Raw genomic sequence first — 19,797 nt, 5'->3', positions numbered from 1 at the left:
CATTTCAGTGCATCACTTTCACAGTTGCTGCCTGCTCTCTGCTAGGGCAGGGGAATTCTTTTCTGTGCTTAAAAAGATGGGGAAATTGATGTATTCTGCTACTTGTCTGAAGCTGTCATTAGGCTACCAGAACAATTTAGAGTCCTCTGCCTCCAACCACAATGTGCAGGAGGAAAACAATTGCATTCCTTCTTCCTTTAAAAGTAGAGAAAACAGAACCCCAAGTGTCTCAGCAACTTGCCTGAGGTCACAGTGCAGGTGAGAGGCATAAGCAAGCAGTCTCACCACTCGCCTCACTTTCACAGCCCTTGTTTCCCCCAATTACCCTACTCACCTCACCTTCACAGCCCATGTTCCCCCCAGTTACCCTTCCTTCTTGCAGGGTGAGCACCACAACCACGGAGAGGTTTGGCAGAAGCAAGCAGGGCTGAGTCTGCCTTGCATTTAATCAGACGTGACAATTAAGTTTGTTCCAAAGGAAGGAGTGGGAACAGTTTTCCAATTGCCTTTGCTGTCACTTTAAAACCACTTTAACCGGGAATGCTAAAAAATTGCAAGCAATCAGGACAGCTTTCTCATCAAGGCAGCCAAGACTTAATCCCTGTACAATGAGGAAGGAAAAGATAGCCCGCAGCAGCACAATTATTGTGGCTTGGTAAGTGCCTCAGCACTCGTGCAAGAACTGGATGCTGAGGTGGATTGTTCCTCTGTGCTTGCAGCAAGCACTTGCCAGAGCCTTGCACGCTTGATTTACAGCAGCTCTTCCTTGCAGACACTCACTTGCTCAGTAGCGGAGCTGACACCGCACGCAGCATCGGCACTTTGCACATTGCAGGAAGGCCCCTTTGCTTCCACTCAGCTATTTCTGCTGGCGATATTTTTTCTTAGACCGAGCTTTAAAAGGCTGACAGCAAAAGGAATTCACTTTCTTTAAGTCAGAGAGTTGTCATTAGAGACATTAAATAAAGCAGACGGTTGTTTCCTGAGGTGTTGAACCCATGAGAAAACCCTGTGAGAGACCATTTCTAGTGACTGTTCTAAGGTCCCTGCTGAGGGACCCTTCTAAGAGGGCAAAGGGACACTTAGGAGATTCATGATGAGAAGTGCAGCACTAGAAAATGGGAGTTTCTTTGTTGGGTACAAAGGAAAAGCCCTGGTTGAGAATGATGCCCTGGGATCTGCAGACTGAGCAGGGTGATGGTGCCAAGGGCTTGGATATGGCCTCAGGCTCAGCCATGAAAGAAAGTCACTGTGGCTCCACAGGAAGGGAATAGAGCTGGGAGGTGCAAATGCTGAAAACCTGGGAAGTTTGTGAAGACATGGCAAGACATCCTGGGAGACTAGGGAACAAAAGGAAGGGAAACCCATGCAAACATGGGACAGGTGTAGGGCAGCAGGCCTCGTGCCCACTCCCACTGCTGCTGTAAGGCAACACTGATCGCTCCTTCCCAACCTCAGCCTCCTCCTTGGTCCTAAGCTGCGCCAAAATGAATGAATCTTCCTAGTTCCACATTTCACAGTTTGCTGACTGTTTGGCCTTTTCCTATCAAGTAATTTTTGTATAAACTTTTGGGGGTGATAAAGGAAAAACTACACTCCCTGTACTCATAAGAAAAATCTATCAGCTAAAAAGGACTGAAACCTACGTCTAGTGAAAAAACACTCTAAAGTTCAGGGAAAGCTAAAGTTTTCTGTTGATGTCTGCCTTGAGTCTCGATGCATATGTCTAACTCCAAAGGCCTACATACTTTACATAACTGATTCCCTTGCTGGTAATCCCTGCAGTTGAGGATATTTATTGAGTGTTTCTGGATTTGTTTATCTTGCATAGCTAAGTGAGCACGGATCCAACAAATAGCTTCATTTTATACAGATCAGAAGGAAAGAGTTTGCTGTGCATATTTTACCATGGTAGAGGGGATGAATGCTTTGCACAGCTTGCCTGTGAGCTCCTCATGGCAGGGCCTGCATGTTTTGTTTCTAATACTTCAGTGGCAGACTACATTATGAATGAGCAATAAGCACTACTAATAAATAACAGTGATCACCAGCGACCTCTGACAGTATTAGGTCTTGACTTGGAAAATCAGTGCTCCTTTGACATTTGTTGCATCGTCAATGACATAAAACCACACCATATTTACTATATTTTCAAATATTAAAAGCAGAGGTGGCTCTGTGAAGCTACAGCCTGGTGGATGGGCTGATGACCAGGAGACCCGGGTCCTCGATGACCACAGGGACACACAGTTCACCACAGCTCTCACCCTTTTCCCCTGTCAGTTTAGGCTGTAAATTCATGGGGATGAAGACGTGAATTTTGTACAGAATGAGGACGTGATCTTTGAGGGATCCCAAAGGCCTTATCTTAATCGAATAATGAAATTTATGCACAAATGACTTGTTCTAAAAGGGTTACACAAATCTCCTGCTATTTTTTTAAAACTGCAGCTAATGGATTAGTGGCCTACATACCACATGCATACCAGGCTACCTTGACTGAGATGTGATTTGTAATGATATTGTACTAAACAGGAGGGATAATGCAACAATATGAAACTTCTCTAGATAAGAGGTTAATTTATCACTCTGCATTTGGTAGTTTGTATTACATTTTTGTCTATATTTGGCAATGGACAAAAAAGCATGATGATGATGAGATTGTCAGTGTTTAGAGCTGACCTTTGGTTCAAAAGTTCTGTGACACACAGACGGAAGGTTTGTCTTTGCTGGAGTGTTCATCAAGGAAAAAGTTTTTTCCTGCATGCTGCTCTACTGAGATTATGAAATAGCAGAATTTTTTGAAGATATGTCTTATATGTGTGGTATAAGAGATTATTTGATGACATAACTAAAACATTTCAGTCACTTATTTCATAGGAAATGAATGTTTAAGGCTTAACGCCACCAAGAAAACTAACTGAAAATCTAACCTGAAGATGCATTTGAGAACTGATACATTTCCTTTGGACTGAAAGATGCAGCTGCCAACTGTCCTCTATCAAATTCTGGCATCTCAGTGTCATGTTTTCACTGCACTTTTTTCCCCTGTTGTCTAGCCTTCCTCCTTTGATCAACAGCATACAAAATTCTCAGGACTTTAATAACAAGAATACTGACACATGGAAGAGTTTGTTTCTCCTCGAAGACAGCCAAGTTCCTCTGGGAAGCCCACATGCCTGCAGACAGCCCATGGGTATATGCTCTTCCCTCCATCAGCTTTTGCTTTTTGCCTCATTGCTGTTTGGAAAGTTTGTTCGTGAACTGCAGAGCTGATCCTTACAAATCCCTTCCTACTCAGGATGTTCTATAGTTCTATGAGTTATTTCCTTTCGTAGTCAATTAAACCAACCTTGATTAACAGCAGCATCTTTCCACTGATTATCTGAGGGTCAAGTGCCACACTGTAAAAAGAAAATCTTATCCTTTTTTACACATACAAGCCAGAAAATGGCTCATGAAATCATCGTTTGGCTGGATTGATGGTAGATGTTCCACTGACTTCAACAACCAGAATTTCGCCATATACGCATTGCACGGATAATGTAAGTAATGGCTTGTGTAACATCTACATGCTTGTCAGGATGGCAGACAGACTTAATGAGGCAGCTCATAGCTGCGCTGAAAACGTCAAGCAGCAGACAACACTTTCACATTATCACAACTTCTGTGTCACCGTGCAGAAGATGTAAGCCTCTGGTCAGAGGGCTTCGCACAGGACACCACTTTGGGCAACAAGCAAATGGAACCTTCATTTTCCACACTTTGTGGCCATGAATGCCACAGCAGCTACAACACTTCACCGAAGCCCTCCTAGTGAATTATTCATGCCCAGGTTGTCACTGTTAGTTTGCTTCACAGAATCAAAGAACCGTCAGGTCCTCAGGCAGATGGCTGATGCTTCCGGCGCTTCTGCCTGCCGGATGGATTTTTAAGGGCTGCAAGGGCAGCTAAGGAAATCAACTCAGCAGCAGCAGTGAGGCATGGGAGCCTTCAGGTCAGGTGGGAAGACGTGTGTAGGTGGGAGGCACTGCTCTCTTTATCTCCAGGCTGTTTCTGAGCAAGGTGAGAGCTTTCTTCCTGGGGACCAATTAGTGGATGAGCAGCTCAGTCACCTCCAGTTTGAGTGCAGCTTTATCTCTTGGTGTTATTTCTGCAAATGTAAGATGTTAAATTACATGTTCCAGCACATTTTCGCAATTTATATTTTAGAATCACTCAATGACAATATCAGCAATGAGGCACATCTTGAGTCACGCTTCATACTGAGCTATATTGGTCCTGTTGGAACTGTATATATTTTCATAGAAAATGGTGTTCACCTAGGGGAGATAGTTAGTGGATGGACCAGCCTTATGCCTACAAGGGCGACAAGGAGGCCTCAAAGAAAAGCTCAGTCTGTATGGTTTAAGTGAACTTTCTATTTTTCAATTAATTATCTATATTTGATTCGTATTTGGAAAAAAAAAGCAAAGAGGACTTTTTTTTTCCATCTTATTCTGTTTTTATGACTTAACTTATTCCTCTTTCTTACATCCAAATGAAATGAAAGAATAACAAATGAGAAAATTAACTTAATTTTATAGGTATTTTGAAAAACTCCATGAAACAAACAGTCAAAATTTGGAATAGAATTAAAAGAATATATCCACAGTATTGCAACATTTAGAACAATATCAGAAAGGGGAACTAAATGTTTCTATAAATCATCTCTTTCAGCATTCATCACTTTGAATTCATATCTCCAGCCTAAATCCCAGAACATATTTTTGGAAAGGCACATTTCCAGCCTCTGGAAACTGTTGAAATATGATGCAGGATGCGATATGCACTGAGTGACTGAGAATTGCCTTTGGAAAACTGGGAAAATGGGTCCTGATAACTAAGTGATATTTTCATACCCATGCTTTTCTAGACAGAATTGGTTCTCTTTACCCCATAGTTCTTCAAAATGTCAGAGCAGAAATCATTTTTGTCACACTTGCTCTTTTTAGACCTGCAGTATTTCAATTTCCTCTTGTTTTAAACTGGGCCAGCTCCTTCTCTTCTCACTCAGCAAAGACAAAAATAGAGGCTGGCAACAGAAGGCTTTAAAAATGATACGTAGATGGCAGTGCCTATTTCTACATCCAAAGTAATCTGTGAGCACCCACTCTCAAAAACTTCCATTTATCCATTAACTCGGTATTTTCATTTCCTATAATTGTTTCATTCTTTACTTAGCTATTCAAATCTATCCACTACTTCATCTGCAGGAAACATTCATTATTACAAGTGTTACCTTGCAAATGAAATAAATGACTTTCACATCTTGACGTTCTGCTGAGCAGAGAGCCATTCCTCCTCTTTCTAACAGGTTCTGCATGGGAGGAGGTTAGCATGCTTGTAGGGATCATCTAACCAGACCCATCTGCTTTATTAGGGAAGAATATTTGGATCTGTGCCTGAAGCTGGGCAGAAGAACTTGGGTTCAAGTATATTTGTACGTGATCATATGGATTTTTTCCACAGCCTTCTCTGTTTCCCTCACTGTGATGGAGCCAGGAATTCAGAGCTCAACTAATTGTGTATCACCTGAAATTTTCCACCTCATTGCCTAAGTTTTCTACTATACTGAAAAATTAAAGTCATTTCAAATCAGGGGATGCAACATTCCATTCAAAGGTGTTTAAGAGACTAAAAGGCTCATGGTGAAACAAATGTTACAGGCCTAAGTTATTTCCCTGTACCAGTAATTTTGGGTCTACAATCCCTTTGGATTTGTGATACACTGATAATGTATTTATAAGGCTTTTTTCTCTTTTTTTCCTGGAAGCTTTTCTACAAGTCCACTATCTTTGAGGATTTTGAAATTTTAATTATTGCTTTAACTGGCTCATCATGGTAATGAAGGAATTAAGCAACCTTTCCGATAAGCCCAGGCAGCCTTTTTAAAATAGCTAAGTTATTTCCAGGCCTGTCCTTTGGAAAGCAGTACTAATGAGGTACAGCATACTCCTGCTATCAGTTTAGCCTTTTCACAGTAAAATCTTATTAGCCTAAAGGTTGTGGGGTAGGACCTGTAAACCTATGTCAGTACTTTGCAATCAAAAACTATTTATCAAAATACATTAATATTAAAGATGGTGGATTGCCATGCCAATTCCAAACCATCATTGGACCACCAGCCACAAGTAGGGCTCACATGAAATCACCACAGCAACAGCTCTGCTGGCATTTTATCTTTGCAGTCAAGACAGACAGAACACTGGCCTCTGTTTAAAAAACATTTTTGCCTTCTTGTTTCAAATTTTGAAGATCACAATAAACTGTACGAGCTGAGTCTGTCATCTTTTATTGACACCGAGCAAGAGTTTATCCCCATAATTTCCCAGATGTGGTTTCACCAGTTGCTTTCTGAAGCTGCAAACACAGCATTCATTTTACTACAACTCAAGTGCAGCGGCTCTCCTCACTCCCGGAGCAAAGTATGTTCCAGCAAAAATACAAACGCAAAACCAGTTGGCGAGGAACTGAGCTGATCAGTGCGGGCATTGCAGGGGCAGCAGGTGCCGCTGACCTACAGGAGCTTACAGGGCACCAGTGAAGTCAGAAGTCTCTGTAGGACGGATGGTGAAGTTAAGCAAAATGAAAATGTAGAGATATTTTTTTGTTGTTTTTTGCTTTTAATTTCATTGAGCTTCTATCATTTATGTGCACAGTGAATAAAAGATACTGCTGTTGACTGATAACAACTTAGATTTTCTAGAAGACCTCTTCAAAATTGCATAATGGTGAAAGAAGCTTTTAATGTATTTGTGTTTTTTGAAAGGTGCAGCTGAAATGCTGAGCCACGGCCTGAAGCATTGATGGAGCAGCTGGTGGGAAGGCAGGGCCAACCCAAAGGAGCTCAGGTGCACGCAATGCAGCTGATTGTCTGGCAGGGGTGGAGCCAGGATCCGCCCCTTCCCACACTTCATTAAAGGGTTGTCAGGGGAGGTAAGGGGATTTTGCTGGAGGTCTCTGTGTACCTGAGGTCTTCTGAAGGTAGGCAGCTTCTTTTCTTTATTTCTGCGTTTGTAGCTGTTGCAGCTGAGCAAGCCCTTGCTTACTACAACCTAGGATCTTGCTGCTCTGTTGTCATTGCTGTGCTTTCCATTGTATTGCACTTGGTGAGCCAGGTGGGTATGACAGCAGTGTACTCTTTAGGGTGGATTATCTTAAAAAGATGATGTGCTGGTTGGTCAGCAGGACCCCTAATACTTCAAAGGAGAAATTCCTGTGGGAAACCCTGGGATTCCTGGGTTCCCTGTGGCTGAGTGCTGTATAGGTTACTGTCAATGGTTTAAGGCTGGTTCAGCCCATTTCCATTATTAGTGGGATGGGGGGGACTCACAGACCCATACCCTGGGAAAGGGAAAAGGGTAGAGAGATGGGCCTAAAAACAAAACAGTGGCAACAATCTGAGGAGAAACAAACTAATTTACTAAGATGTTGGCATATGAGATAACACACAATAATGTAGTGTAATACAATATCAGTAGAACTGAACCAATAAATCAAGTGGGATGAGATAGTGTCTGAAAAGCCAAGGGCCTTACTGTAATGCTGAGGTGAGGTGATCCTGGGAGCTTACACGCTGCTGAGGTCATAAAGGGGAGGGAAAGTATTTGTGGATGGTATTTATCTTTATCTCTTCTTGGTGTGGAATACTGATAACAAAAATTGTAAAACCATGAAAATGACATCGAAAAAAAGTGCCAGTTTGGAAGCAGAGAATATGCACAGCTGAAATGTGATAGTATCACTCTTCTATCACCTTAGTGAAAAATCAACCATGATTAGTTTTCCTTTCGTTATTAGAATGTTGAGGTCTCTTTGTGTTGCCAAACTTCTTCATCATAAGTAGGGGCCACTGCAATGCATGTAAGGAGGTTTACAGCACCCTTCATTTTGCCCCTGACATAAAATACATGGATAAAAATCCTCTGAGAAGCCATAATGCTTCAGTCAATGTAACTCTGCCTTGTCATCTCCTTTATTCTTTTTTTTCAATGCAGAAAATATTTTAAGTTAACTCAAAGAATGAAATAGCAAGTGTTGGCTGCTTCCTTCCGTGTTCATGTCTGTCAGCATGCTCTGTCTGGATTACTGATAGTGAAGGAAAACTTAATTAAAACTCGTGCAGAGAGAGACTGAGCAAAGCAGGAGTCCAAGATGAGCAAGGCACTGATAGACCAAATTGGAGAGTACTCAGTTCACAGTAATATTGGGTAGCTGTAAGCAAAGAGACTGATTCTATTAGCTCTTACTGAGGACTTTTCTTGACCAGTCTCAGGGGAGTTCTGTCCTACAATAGGAAAAGTGAATGTAGTCTATATTGATATTGAATACTTGTGTCTACTAGACAATATATTTGGCCCTTTGACATACTCTTCTGAGGAGCAATGGGAAAAGAAGCAAACCAGCTCCTCAAGATGATTTAAGATTTGTGAAAGAAGCAAGTGAGGAAAGGGGCCCTGAAGTGTTCAGTTATATCCTTTATATCATAATATTCTAGGACACCTTTGACTTTTTTATATTAAATTTCACCTGGTAGTTGAGAGTCTAGCTACAAAATCTAATTATATGGCAGAAAAGAAGAAAGTGATGATGTTTTGTCTGTGTCCTTAATCACTATTTGATTTTTATCAACTCCAGGCATAATAAACATTGCCTGCAATTATCTCCCACGCAGAAAGATTATTTCCTTTTGTCGTGAATACCTGTCATCCAGACCCAGGAGCACTGTGCTGTTATTACTTGGGGCTAAAGGAGCACCTGTGCTTTCTTGGCAAGCTCTGGGAAGGACAGTGCTCTAGCTGTATTCATGTAAGAATTTCCTCAGCGTTCACAAGTATCTCATTGATCTGGTAGCTGTAAAGGAAGACAAATTAAAGGAGCTGCTGACTGATCCCTTTCCTCACCATTGAGGATCTTACTAATTATTGCCATTGCTCTTTTCACTTTAAATCACAAATATTCAGTTCTCTTCAAGGAGTTTTTTCTTTTCTGCCTCCGGGCATGAGAGCTGAGGGGACTGCAGCCAGGAGGAGCCCTCCATGCCTGGAGGTACAAGCACTGTCCTGCAGCCCTACTGAGGATGCTGAAGTGACCTTTTCTCTTCTACATGAGAAACAGCATCCACAAAAGCTGCCTAAATGCAGAGAAATTAAGGTTGTCTTAAAACATATCCCCTGTGGTATTACAAGCAGTGTTGCTATTTTGGATTTCCAGCTATTACAGATCCCCCTCTCTGTATGTAATCCTCCCCCTTTTCTTGATACCAGCTTTGTGAGGTCGCAGAGGATTTTGAATTTGTTTATTCTAACCTTTCTTGCAAATTAGTAGAGAGAAATCAAACAGAACCAAAAACTCTGATACTTTCCTTGTTTGTTTGTTTGGTTTTTTTTTTCCTCAGTAGACCTTTTCAGCATCTGACAATCTGTCTCTTCTTCAGTGTTATCTCAGGGGAAGGAAAAGGCATTACAACAATCTATATTGGAAGAGCACATCGAGAATAAGAAACCCAATCCAATTAGTATAAACAGTGTGAGGTTTTTTCCTCAGGAAAGCCTCTAACATATATTGGTAGGACAGAAATTCAAGTGTCAGTGACTCCCTTCAGACAGATGACCCTTCAAAATGGCATTTCAGAGCTAGTGACTGAACTGTGTGCTGTGTTCAGAGGGTGCCTGCCCTCTGCTCTGCCTGAACCTTCCCCAGCCTGCAGGGCTGCAGTGACAGCTGCTGTGTGCTCTGGAGGGATGCGGCAGAGGTAGACAATGCATGCCAATATTTGGAAGCACCTGTCCTGGGAGGATTATAAGGCATATGCTTTAGGAAGGCCTGTTAGATATGTGTAACACATGTTTTAGTATTTTTAACCCACATGTTAGGTCAGAACTTACCTTAGCAGATGATGAAGTAAGGCACTGCTTTAAATTCAGTTTAATAATTCAGGAGCTGTGTGTGTGATGCATATTCAAGCTGCTATATATTGGCATATACACTGTGAATGACATGATGTTCCTCTTTGACTACATATGCTTATAGATAAAGTTGCAGGTTACTCTTCAAATGCATATTTGTATGCATGTGTTTCTATGTGAACTTGTAAGAATCTGCCTATCTTAGGACTGAGGAAATGCTGCTGTGGCAAGTGAAGGCGGTGACAAAGCAATATTAAAGCAAACTTGTGCTTGTTAGCAACCAACAGTTTGCTTGGTGTAACAAATTGGCAGTGCAGTTCCAGAGCAGCCCCCTCCCTCAGCAGGGACACCCAAACCACATGTTCTGAGGGTTCCCAATGCAGGATAAAAGTTCAGATTTATCGACAGAGTCACAAATCGGCTAAAATAAATATTTTTAGTTTAAAGCATCATTGGGGATTGTTTCTTTATGAGCCTTGCAGGCGGAGGGCTGTGCTGCTGAATCTCTGCTTTGAAGTAACTTTGTCTGACGTGACATGCATCACTGAAAATATGAGTTTGTAATGGAAGTGATGGCACAGTGCTGTAGTGCTGCAAACACAAACCTGCAGCGACAGTATCTCGTAGTTCTGCTCTGATTTTTACATGTTCATTTTTCAGAAGTGATCTTTCCTTAGTGAGATCCCAGGAGGGCTTAACTCATACCTGATCTGAGCAATGATTCTGTGTCTTTTGGGTGTTAAGTAAAATGGTCTCATCCATGGTAGCAAAGAGAATGAAGCAGTGAGTATATCACCCCCTGAAGATGCTCTGGTATGGGTAGTATCCCTTGTTATAGCAGCAGCAAACCTTTATCATCTCTACATGTGTTACAGCTCAGAAGGGTGATGACTCAGTGTGGTGATGCACTGGAACATGTTGCCCAAGGAGGCTGTGGATGCCCCATCCCTGCAGGCATTCAAGGCCAGGCTGGATGTGTCTCTGGGCAGCCTGGGCTGGGGGTTGGCAACCCTGCACACAGCAGGAGGTTGGAACAAGATGGTCATTGTGGTCCTTTTCAACCCAGGCCACTCTATGAAGTGTAGAGGCTCTGTCTCCCAGTCATCCACAGAGATCCTGTAATGGGAAAGGCAGGAAAAATAGCCTTTCCTCTCAGTTGATGAGCTAAAAACAGGCAAGCTGCTTTTGCAGCTGTTGGTATTTGTATTCTTCTGCATCCTTCTTAGGCTCCTTTAATTCCTGATGGAAATAAAGCTGTTGCTTTCCAAAGCACAGTGATAACCCTCATTTGTCAGATCTCTTAGTTGAGTACACTAGATAGGCAGACAGGTAGACAGACAGATATAATATCCAGCAATAGTCCAGGATATTACCTTTATCCACTAAAGGATAGGATTGCTTGCTGTGAGACTTTATTAAGCGCTACGTCAGATCATTTTCACCATGGGAAGCTGTATCACGTAGCAGATGAGGAAAAAGTGCAGAGCCTGCAATAAATATTCTAAGAGGCAATGCATTATCTAAACTGAACTTAAAATCCTCTGTGAGATTCTAGGAGCACTGAGCTGCGTCTTGTTATTAATGTTTTTTGATTGCCCCTTTGCAAGGTGTTCTGTTTTGCATGTGGAAAGCCAAGGATGTGTTGTCTGATAGTGATTTTCAGAACAGCAGAGAATGTATCATTTCAAAACCTCCTAAATTAGATCTATCACATTAATGGCAAGACAAATGAAGAAAAGCATTTTGCTTGTCTGCATGTTGAAGGAGCATGAATTCTTAGAAAAACTGTTTATGGGAGCATGCAGAGATATAGGGTGCAGGCTTTGAAGGAGCATGAAAGCCATATCTTACAGAAAGAACAGTCTGCTCATTCCATATGTTTATACCAAAAATGTGAAACAAGAAACCCAACAAAATCATTCAGGAAAAAAAGGCTGAAAAGCCACGATTGATGCCAACAGTAAACGAGATGCTAATAGTTCAGATTTATTTCACTGTGTGGTGTTCTCTGTCGTGCACTGACAGACAGCATATGGCACATGATCTGTGCGACAATCAAGGCTTCTTGCTAAAAACAAAGCACAAACAAGTCTGGTTAGAGCCAGGAGCCTGAGAGAGCACCAGTAGATTCAAGGATGAACATCTCATGGCCTCTCATAGCAGTAGTCACCAAGAAACATACGATCCTGGTCATCCAAGAGCAGATGAGTCAGCACGTGGACTACTCAATTCTGCGCAGAATTGCAGAACTGGTTTGTTGTGAAGTGGTCTGAGGTGTGATTGACTGGGAACAGACCAACTACAGGGAATGCAGTTTGGAAGCCATATAAAAGATCTGCCTACAGGTAATGGGTAGGGTCTCCACTAAGCTGTAAAAGCCTGAAATAATAATATATTATTTAGGATTAATATTAAGGAGGATCTCACACTTTCCAGAGCTGTGGAGACGCTTCTCTGCACTGGACTCTGGCACCACAATTGTGTCTGCATCTGTTCCTATCAGAACTGAGGAGTAAGACAAGTGACAACCAGTCCAAAGTGCCAGACAAAAGCTTTCTCCAGCTTCCAACACGTGTTTCCGAACAAAGTGTCCGTGAGCCTGAAGGGTTCTCTTCAATCAGTTTTTTCTTTACGTGCTCATAATTGAAAATTGACAACGAGTGTCTGTGAAGGCTCCCCCCAGTCTTTTTGTTTTCCAGGGGAAAATTACAAGTATGTGTCTCAGCTTGCATCCCTCTGCTCCTTGCTTTCAGCAGCGCTCACTGTACCCACTCAATTATTACACTCTTGTGCGTGGAGTGCATTGAAACACCCCATCCTCTTTAACCAGCCTTCTTCCTTCCTGCTTGTTTTCAGTCATGTGAAGCCATGCTAAATGAAGACTAACCTGACTGCTCAGTGAGTTCACACAGTAGGATGCGATGGTTTCCTTCTGGATAACTGCAGTCCCAATGACCAATTGCAACAGTGTGGGGTACTTCTGTAGTGCTCTAATTGCTACAAACTCAGTTTCTGTTCGTGTTTGTGGACAATCTACAGTTACCTCTTAAACAGAAGGAGCTGTATGTTTGTGTGGCCCTTCTTGTTCTAGTCATGGATTTAAATGCAACACAAAGATGGTTCTGGATGAACGTGTTCCAAGCTCTAGAGGTTTTAAGTTGGTTTAATTACAAATATGTATTTTACTCAGCTACTTATCTGAAATTTATCAGCCTCAAGATACTCTGTAGCTGAGGTAATCATGCAATATTTAAACTGTGTAGGCACAGACTGTCGTTAGAATTTAATACAAGTGGTATTTCAAAGAGAATTTGGATAAGGGTTGATACGCAACGAAGAGGTTTGTGCAATGTAGGCATGCAAAGAAAGTTTTCCAGTTCTGCAGAACGAAATGGGATTAGAAAGGTGTGGCAAAGGGTTCAGAATGGGTCAGAAGCCCCTACTATCAACTCCAGTGTAGTAAGGGCACAACAGACAGACTGGCGTACAAGCTGGTAGTTTTCTTATCAAAAAGGCAAAGCAATTTGTCTCTTTCTCATGCATGCACCCCTTCCTTGTGGCATCCATTACCTTTGTGGAAGATGCAAGTAGATGTTGCTCTGTATTTTAATATGATTTATTTCCTCAGCCTGAAGAGAAGAAAGCGCAGTGAAATCAGCTAGGTGTCTGCAAACCACACCAAGCCCAGGAAAATGGCACTCAGGCAGATGGACTTACTCATGTCCCAAACTCCTGGATTCCTAATGGTAGTGGCACAGATACTGGGGCCTTGAGAAGGAGCTGAGCTCCTTCTGCTATTTAAAGGGCATGGATCAGGAAAATTTTCTTTACAGAAAGGGTTGTTAAGCACTGGAATGGGCTCCCCAGAGAGGCGGCTGAGTCACCATCCCTGGATGTGTTTAAAAACCATTTGGATGTGGTGCTCAAGGACACAATTTAGCAGAGGGTTGTTAGAGGTAGGGTAGGATGGTCAGGTTGAGGCTGGACTTGATCTTTGAAGTCTTGTCCAACCTGAGCAATTCTATGATTCTATCTATGAGCATTGTGCAGCTTCATTTTCCAGCCTCTTTGGTTAATGAGAGGATTTCTAATGACAGCATCTGTGTGGTCTGTCAAACCTTGCTGCGCTGCTATCCCATACAGACAAACATAATCAAATGCATTCAAAGCAATTATGTTGGCTGTTAGAAATACAATAAGAAATCATTGGCAATTAAAGCCTGGGGAATTTTTCCCGTGGAAAAGAAGCAGTGAGTATTGTTTTTCCATAAACTCACTCAAATTTTGCTAAGACCTTAAATATCGCAGTGCTCTGGGAGAGTTCAGCTGCAATGTTCTGTTTAATTCTCAAAAACCAACATGAAAATGATAATTGGAAAGGGAAATATTTTTGTTTTCATGACAGTCAACTCTGAAAACATCGCCCTCTCTCTCCCCCTCAGTTTTGTGTGACAAGTTTAACTTCTAATGAAATACGTGGGTTTCCACCAAACCCCATCAAGAAAATGATTTTGCAATGAGCTGACGTTGGTTGTTATGCTACACCTTGCCGCATTTTATAAACTTGGCTTTTAACAGATGGCTTTTAATGAATAATTACGCAGTAATGAAGAAAATATCTTGCTCTTAACTAAAGCTTTATGCAGATTTACTAATCGATTTAGACACTGTATCTCATTTGCTTACGGTACATCTCCCTCTTGGAGTATAATTATCTAACTTTGTGTCTGCATTTAACTGCCTAAATTGAAAGAAATAAAAGTGGGTAGAAGTAACTAATTGTCAGCATAACCCACCAGCTTGTACTGAAGTCTTCATCAGCACCGAGCTGAAGAGCTCCAAACAACTCAGGCTTCTACAGATATTGAAGAATATTATTTGTGAATGTTTTCCTCTTCTGCGGATGCACCTTTCCACTCTATGTAATCTGCACCACACAGTAAAGATCTCTTGAAACATGCAGTTACACCTGAAGTATCACTATCATTTTTTTGCTACAGCACTATAGCGGATGGAAAGAAAAAAAGAGACTTTTAGCTCTCTTCAAAGCGTGACACACGCTGCGGTACAGCGCTGTGTACTTATGAAGATGATGAGTCTGGTCCAGCTGCCCCTCAAGCCCATGGAAAGCATTGCTGAGCCCTTGATCTTACCCTGATGGGCTTCCTGAATCTGAGACAACTCACCACCAACTCTCAATTTCTGCCTTTCGTCAAGAGCATCTCAGCCCTCTCAACTCTTCTGTTCCTTTGCTTGGGTCTCCCATGTCACTTTCATGCATTCCTCATCCTCGTATGCATTCCTATTCATGGGTGAGCTTCCAACTTGTAAATCAGAACCAGCAAATCCCAGCAATACTGTGTTTACTGCAGAACTCTACACAAAGTAGAGTCCCAAATTAGCCATGCTAATGATGTCTAACAGGTTTGATGCTGATGAAGAAACAGCAAGACCCAACAGTGGCGTGAGCAGCTGCAAGCGATGCTGATTTTGTGGGGCTCTTCAGAATGATGTGGTTTCACAGTCCTTGCGTGGCTTTTTGTCTACGCTTCTGTCACTGATGATTTTCTATTTTTCTCAGCTTTTTCCCTTTCTTTTAAATGAGCTCCTATAAAGAACCCTGTTTTGCTTGGGTTTGCGTGCATGGGGAAGCCTCTTATTTAAAAGCAGACACCCTGGGGCACTGCCTGGTGTCATTTTATTTTATTTTTTCTTTATTTTGCTTATCGAGGCTTCTATACTCTGAAAGATTGTTATGTGAAAGCTTTTAGATCTGGCACAACTCATCTTAAACACCCTTAGGGTCTGGCGTTTTGTATATGCTCTCCAGGTATTCATCATCCCTAGAAGCAAACTACGGAAGAGTTTAGGGCTAAAAACTAGGTCATTTCAGTGAAATATGCAAAAATTGTAGGTCGATGAGTGCATTTACAGTGCCTAATTTCTTCTAATACTTTAGGTGGTTTGGAAGGACTGAATGTTGGCAGCTCTCCTCTTAAAAGCTTTATTGTGGTGGACAGTTAGAATAAGAATTTTATCTGCTCAGTGTTTTTGTTTGTTTTTTTGTTTTTTTTCCCCAGTTTATTTGGAAATAACAAAGAAAAAGAGCACACACTGCTGCTGTCCTAAAGTACGTTGTTGATATTCTACCTTACATTGAAGGGCACACTTAAATGGCCATTTAGCACATCTGGTAAGTTGAGCCGAATGAACATCTATACCAAGAAACCCAGCCAACACCAATCCTGTGTACAAACAGCCATAAAACTGCTCCCTGCTCGTAACAAGCATTCGAAAAAAGAACTCCTTCCGCGCTCAGAAGAGCAATTGCCTCTTGTTGACTCCACGTACAGCAGCATAAATCCTGAGAAAACCTGGTGAAGCTTATAGTATAGGTATGAAACAGAACTGAGGTCAGCATCTTTGTAACAGGGTATTCCCAAGAAGTGGTGTTAGGAGAACTCTGCCTTGCATGCTTCATTTTGTGCTCTGCTATAATACTATAAGCCAGAGTAAAGGACAAGTGTTTTGTGCCATCAAATACGAGGACTGCCACAATCCAAATGCATGCACGTAGAATAAATTATATGATGCACTGAGCAGAAATATGTTTTTTACTTATTTATTTCTACCTGCAGCTGAGAACGTGGGAGGGGGAAGCCTGGACAGAAAGGCAGAGAGCAAGATTGATCCAGACTGGTTCCAGTACAGAAACTTGAGGGAGGAATGGCATTTGCAAATGGTAAGTCCCCTGACTGCCTGTTGCTCCAGCTGCCCATCAGGTGACGAGTCACTGCAGGGAGGAGACCTAACTATTGGTGGCATTTGGCCCATGGGGAGTACCTTATGGAAACTGGAAAATGTTAGCAAGTTCTGTTAACTCCTCTGTGGGTGGGAGGACAGCTAATCACTGATGGAAAGCAGGGAGCCAGTACTGGCAATGTGGGAATAGGCATGTTTCACCTCAGTATATCAGTCCCCAGGCATGCTCAGCCCAAGCTCATTGCTTCATTAGCAATACTCCAGCTAGAGCTTAGCACTGTTATCCCTGCCCATCCCCAGGTACCACCCCCAGGACACTGTACTGCACACTTTAAGGCAGAGCACCCAAGATCTGCAAGTCTGCAGTGGGATGAGCTCTGAAAAAGTCAAGGGAATGGAGCAGAAAGTTTGGAGCAGTGCATTAGTCAGCTCCAAGGTAGGCTGCATTGTGTTAAATCCAGGGCAGGAACTTCAGCACGAGGCTGATTTTGTTCCCAAGCTGCTCTTATTTGCAAACATTTTACACAGGCTACTATTTTAAAGCTTTCCATAATAACTTCATCATACACGCTACAGAAGAGTGAACTGGCCCAAAGATGCAGTGAATCATTTCATCTTAGCAGCGAGCATTACAAAGTCTGTACAACAATATGGAGTATTACTATGCTGCTGTCTGTCATGGGCTCAATCCAGGACGAGATCTTTAGGGAAATCATGCTAATAGTGATGTAGCTGCCGAGTTAGATGAAAGGCTTACTGCTGGCTGCCGCAAAGAGCTCAGGGAATCAGACACTGATCCTGCTGAAATGGATTTGGGGTGTCTTAAGCCCTAGCACAATTCCCAGCGTAGGTAAAGAGAGTGATGATAGATTTCTACGCTTGAGACGTGCCTTCAATTTGAGGTTGGTCTCACTGCAGCTCCACTGAGAAACCCCATGGGGATAAGCACTGTGGGCATTGCTGCTTGTTCTGATAATCCACGGGTGGTCCTCAACTTCACGTCATGCAGAGAGAGCAATTCTGGTTGGAAAAGATGTTGGAGATAGCACCATCTCTCCTCGATTCACCCAGCACCGTAGTGGGGGAGATTAATATCACAAATATTATGAAGGAGGGCTTCTCCTGGGGCCACTGGCAGCAGTGTGGGGTGTGTGGGAGGGCAGCAGAGCCCCATGGGGCACAGAATGGAGACAGACATGAGGGCCTGCAATAGCACAGGGACTTCATTTTGGGGACTGGCATTGCTGCCATAGTTGGAAATTGTACCAATGGAAAAAATAAAACCGGTGATCTTTTGCAAGGAGCAGCCTCTTGCTGAGTTACCAAGGAAATGCCAACACCCTGGGAATCAGTGTAGCAGTGAGAAATCGCAGTGTGACATTCACGGTCCCTTTCGACAGCAGCTGCTGATGTGCAGGGAAGAAAATAGCAGCAGCCTTGGCACCCTGCTGCCATGCTTTGCCCTCCCAGTCTCGTGTGCTGCTCAAGGAGGCTGAGAAGATGCAGGGCTATTTCCCTTTCTTTGAGTCAGGTTTACCGTGCTGAGAAAGACCATAAATAAAACTGAGAAGAAACTGAAACCAGCTGAAGTGGGAATACAACCCGTATAAAAGCACACATACGTTTTGTAAATCCATTGCAGTGCTGAAGTTTATAGCAGCGCAGCAATGCTGTCAGATGTTTAAGAATATGCTATACCAGCTGTTACAGGATCATATCCCAGCATTATTATTTAATAAGCTTCCCCAGCCTGAGTATGCAGAAATAAATAAACTGCTAGGTTAAGTGCAAAAACAATTGCTCTAAAAGGATGTGCTCTACTTGCTCTGCTCAGGTATTGCTAGTAATAGAAGTATCCTAAAATGACTCAGACTGTAATGGGGGGGCTGAACGCCCGAGCGTGCAGCACAGAGGAGAATACAGTCCTACAGACACTGAAATCATGTCCTTTCACATTAGCTTGTGTATGTAAGCGAATGCCACATATCCCTGGTATGTCCCGCCCAAGCAGCAGGGTTGTAATGGTGTTTCTGCTCCTGTGTGCCTGGCTGTATTTGGGGAAGGCAGGATCCCTTTGGAAAAATAACCTCCGCACACAACAGGCACAATATTTATTCGTCAGAAAATGTGTGCTTCACAAGCTTTGCTGGTTGCCCTCTGCTCTGGCAGCTTCAGGAAAACCTCTCTATGCCTTGTGCTCTGCTTCCCCGGCGGTCTGGGGATGCCATCCTCTCCTTCGCCTCTGCTGGCTGTTTTCCACTTATTTGCTTACTCTTTTCCATCCCAGTTGGCTCTGCGTAGCCTGGAGGGAATGAACTAGATTCTCTTTCTGGGGCATCGTCAAAAGAAATGTTTACCGAGTTGCAGGCAATCGCATCTGTGTAAATCTGGTGGCGGCACACGGGGGGATGGCAGCAGCCCACAGAGATGTTATGTTTCCTGCTAGCACAGGAAGGAAAGCATAAAGCACCCACCCACCCCAAGGCCAGGACAGGCAGCACACGAGGCTTGCCATTAAACAACCCTTTCTGTCTGCTTGGAAAACAGAAGCATTTAAGCTGAGGCCACTGGGAATTATTTATCCCAACATATCATTTAAATTGTGCTTTGAAACAGTCTACCTCTGAAACAGCCTTCCGCCTTCCTCCATCAGCTGCAAATTGCCAACAGCCACCATACCAAACTGAAGTTTGTAGCTCCTCAGATCAAATGCCTCAGCCAGAATATTAGCATAATCAAATTAACATGCATTTAGCATGCATATTTCTTGAGGCAGAAGTGCTTCTTCCTGTTTCATAAGGCACCAAACTCACTCCCAGCCATTAGTCTGTACTGACAGAAATAAAACCTTTCACATCTAGCTCCCTGATTTCCAGATGCAGTTTTCCAGACAAACCCTCCTTTTCAGCAGGTGTCACACACAGCAACAGTGCACTCAAATGTGCAGTGGCAGGCTGCATAAGTACCGCAGCACCGGTGTGCAACCAGCTCCTCTTTCCTTCCTTCACATCAAAGTTATTTTTTACATATGCACTCATTAGATTTAATCAGAATTTTTATGACTTTGCCTTTGTAAAATGTTTGT

This window comes from Coturnix japonica, chromosome 8 (assembly GCF_054131305.1).
Source record: "Coturnix japonica strain WE chromosome 8, WE-NBRP24, whole genome shotgun sequence".
NCBI lineage: Eukaryota > Metazoa > Chordata > Aves > Galliformes > Phasianidae > Coturnix > Coturnix japonica.
Note: the sequence above shows the minus strand (reverse complement) of the source record.